General features: G+C 43.9%; 1 protein-coding gene across 1 annotated transcript in view; it reads left to right on the top strand.

Annotated features, from left to right (window-relative positions):
* The window catches only part of ANAPC5 (anaphase promoting complex subunit 5), a 20034-nt gene that overhangs the window by 1467 nt on the left and 15071 nt on the right, over positions 1 to 3496 (top strand). The gene's annotated exons all lie outside the window — the stretch shown is intronic.

The following is a 3496-nucleotide window of genomic DNA, read 5'->3' as shown; positions in this document are numbered from 1 at the left end:
GGGGGGGGCGCGAAAATACCCTTCAAACACGGAAAGAAGAGGGCACTGACAGCTGTAAGTGCGGAAACAGTGATGTCACTGAAGTAAGAGAGAACTTTTACCTCATGATTTTGGGTTTTTGAGTTTTGTTTTTTTCCTGTGTGCTTAAGCAGGTGGTAGGCGCTGCGTGTCCTCCGAAGCAATGAAGGTGGCTGTCAGCCGCCTATGGAGCTTCCCCTGAGTGTGTGGAGAAAGGGGGCCTGGCACAGAGTTGGGGGTAAATCTGGCAGTCACCAAAATTCAGGTGTTTTGGCACCTCTGCGTACAAGGTGGGGTTTGTCACAAAGAGAATTAAAAGCCTCGGTGCTGCCGGTGAAAGGCCAAAGTGCTGGTTATTCTACCGAGCCCTTTGGTGATAATCTTTAAATAATAGAAAATAAGGTTTGTTATTTAAAAATCCAGTTCCAAATAATAGAAAGTAAGGTTTGTTATTTAAAAATCCAGTTCCAGCTAGCTTCCAGTTGCTATTATTATTTTCTCTGTGCTATGCGTGGGATATATATAACAAATAATAATCATAGGTTGTAAGAACTGGAAGCTTATAACCAGAAGGTTATATTAAAGAAAGCCCAACAATACAAACCCAACCAAGCCTTTGGGAAAGCTTTACATAAGAGCACACAGGGCCAAGAACAACGGAGGCCTTTGCCAAAAAAAGAGGAACAGATGAAAGTGGCTGAAAATAAATTTTGATCACAAATCAAATTTACCCGTACAAAAGGTTGGATGCAATCTTCACTAATTTCTGCAGGCTGGATCTATTTTTGGAGCAAGTCAGATACAAGACCTGAGTCAAAAAAAAAAAAAAGTATGTAATTGCCACGAGAATGGCACAGTCTCGGCAGTTTTAGCATCAAGAGCGGATTCTTTGTGCAGCCCAACTTCTGGATTTGTACTGACACCATACCTTAATGCAAAATCAAGTCATCTCTTTTTGGAAATGCTTATGCTTCTCGACAAGCTTTTGATGTGCTATGAACTTCTGAGTTAATAAAAGATGTCTTTCCCCTCCCCCCCCATAATAGCTTGCAATTTGAGTCAAAGCAACTGAAAAGACAGTAGAAAAGCCTTGTGAATACAAAGTTGGAACAAGCAATGGCACATTTCCCATATTTCTGATGCAAGAGATTGCTTTAAGACACGTTAAGAAATTTCAGTACAGTTTGATTTTTAAAAACTTCTACCACCTTAAACCCTGTCGATTCAGAGAATGGCCCCTGAAGTACCATATTATACAGATATTTTTGTTAATAATCTTACATTAAAACACAAGAGCTCCTCATGCAGTCGCTGTAAGCGGGGTAAAAGCTCTGTCCCACAGATGAGCCAAACTGAGAATTTTTCCTTTAGCTCTGTTAAGGACTTGCCAACAAGAAATCTTCCCAAACACAGATGTTTTAGGGAGTAACGTGGGCCTGACAGAGCTGAGATCTGGTGACTGTGCTGGCAGCTGTAGTTGCCACTCCCGCCTTAATTTGGGCAGAACTTGATGAATCATATTTGTAACATGTGATTTGAGATCACTTTCAATGCAGTAGCCTGTCTAAATTGTAACCACGTAGATTGTTTTTAAACGGCAAACTTTAACCCCGCCAGCTACTCTGTGGCTGAAAAGTAGCATTTGCAGAGGTGCTATTAATAAAAGACTTGCCCTCACTGAGCCTTCAGGATTGTGCCAAAGAAGCATTAAAAGATTTAAATCTGTTAATAGTAGATGTCGCATTTACTTCTGCCATGAAATAACAAGTGATGATGACTCGCTGCAGCTCGGTAATCCCACCAAGGTTTTACACGTCACGGGAGAGCAAGGTGGAGAAGTGATTCTTATCAGGAATATTCATTTGTTTTTAATATAACAATTTCCTAAATTTTACAGTAACTTTTTTTTTTTTTTTAAAAAAAGTTAATCTCTGGGCTTTATTTGGTAATTTCAGATCGGATATTAATACCTATGGGAAGAATCATTATAGTGTTCACTTTTCATACCAGGGACAAATGGTACTTTGAAATTACCTTTGAGAAGGTTTGCAGATTACAGAGATTTTGTTTGACAGAGTCAGCACTGCACGAAAAGGCAAAGACCCCCAAACCCATCCGGTGGCCATTTCATGCTTTGTAAGGTCAGGCACGTTACTCAGGGCTGTCAACCTATTTTAGGTAAGATAAAAGATTACTTTTTCATTACCTAATCTTGAATTTAATACGACCAAAACCACCTCTTGCTGCTTATTTGGAGGGCTGGTTTTTAGGCGTGCGAGTTTATTTAAATATGCTTGAAAAGCGTGTTCTAAATGTTCTCTACACAACAGGCTGAAGGATTGTCGGCAGCATTCGCACGTTGGCTTCGGAGCGTTCCACGGAAATGTCAGAACCAGATGTCTGTCGTTTCCTTTTTCCTCCAAGTTGTGCACATGCTGATTGCATCTCACCTCCCGCCCCTCCCCGCCAAACCACCCCACCGCTCCGGTGGTTCCGCCTGACCCGTCACACTATTTTCAGGAAATGTCAGTAAATTGACCTTTATAACATAATAGCTGTAGTTATTTCCTGGGTTTTATATTCTGCTATAGTTCAATGAGTATTTAGTTCATTGAGGTATAGGAAGCTATCATTAATTATGCCAGCAACAACTAACTACAACATTAAGTTTCTTAAATGTAAATGTATTCTAGAAAATTACTCCACGCTTGATTTGCCGCCTCCTCCTCCTCTCACCACCCCCAGGCATGAATCAGGAGCAACTCAGCTGAACTCCCCGGGGACACGCAGATGTATGATAATATTGAGTTCTGTTTTGCTCTCGCTTACAAAAATTAGTACTATTATAATAATTGGAGTATTTTCTTTGGGAACACGATGCCTTAATGAAGTACTTTAACAAATTATTGAGAAAATAAAACCTTATGTCTGGAAATATCTTTATCGCATCACAATTAATTTGCAAGAAATCCACTCCAACGGGAGCGAATCCACTCCGTGGTGTTCTCCGGCTGCACCAGGGAAATGCTCACGCCAGTGCGCAGCCCAGTCTCCCCATACAGCCCAGTGCACCGGTGACTGGTTGCAGAGAAGCGCTGTGTCCTCGCCTAGCCGCTGTGCCTCTGGCTGCTCAGCGTGCCGCTCCTCACTGGGACACGTGGCACCAAAAATGCCAGTGGCAGTCACGCCTTCCTCAGAGGGACTGTGGCACGTCCATATAGGGCTGCAAGGGTCCCCAGGCCCTTGCGGGGTCATGGTTGGGGTGCTGGAGCCACCGGCCACCATCCCCACGGGCTGTGGCAGGAGCAGCATGGAGGACGGTGTCAGTGGAGGAGACATTGACCAGTCCCTGGGCTGTGGGCCATAACAGGCTGTGGCCAACCCACCCAAACGCTGGCCATAGCTCGCCGCAGCCCACAGCCTGGGTGAAGACCCAGCGGGGACCAGGCGCGACGCGGGAGCCCTCCCACCATGCGCC

Source organism: Charadrius vociferus, unplaced genomic scaffold (assembly GCF_000708025.1).
Source record: "Charadrius vociferus isolate BGI_N301 unplaced genomic scaffold, ASM70802v2 scaffold332, whole genome shotgun sequence".
Classification (NCBI taxonomy): domain Eukaryota; kingdom Metazoa; phylum Chordata; class Aves; order Charadriiformes; family Charadriidae; genus Charadrius; species Charadrius vociferus.
The sequence above is the reverse complement of the archived record's forward strand: the minus strand, read 5'-3'. Positions and strand labels throughout refer to the sequence as shown.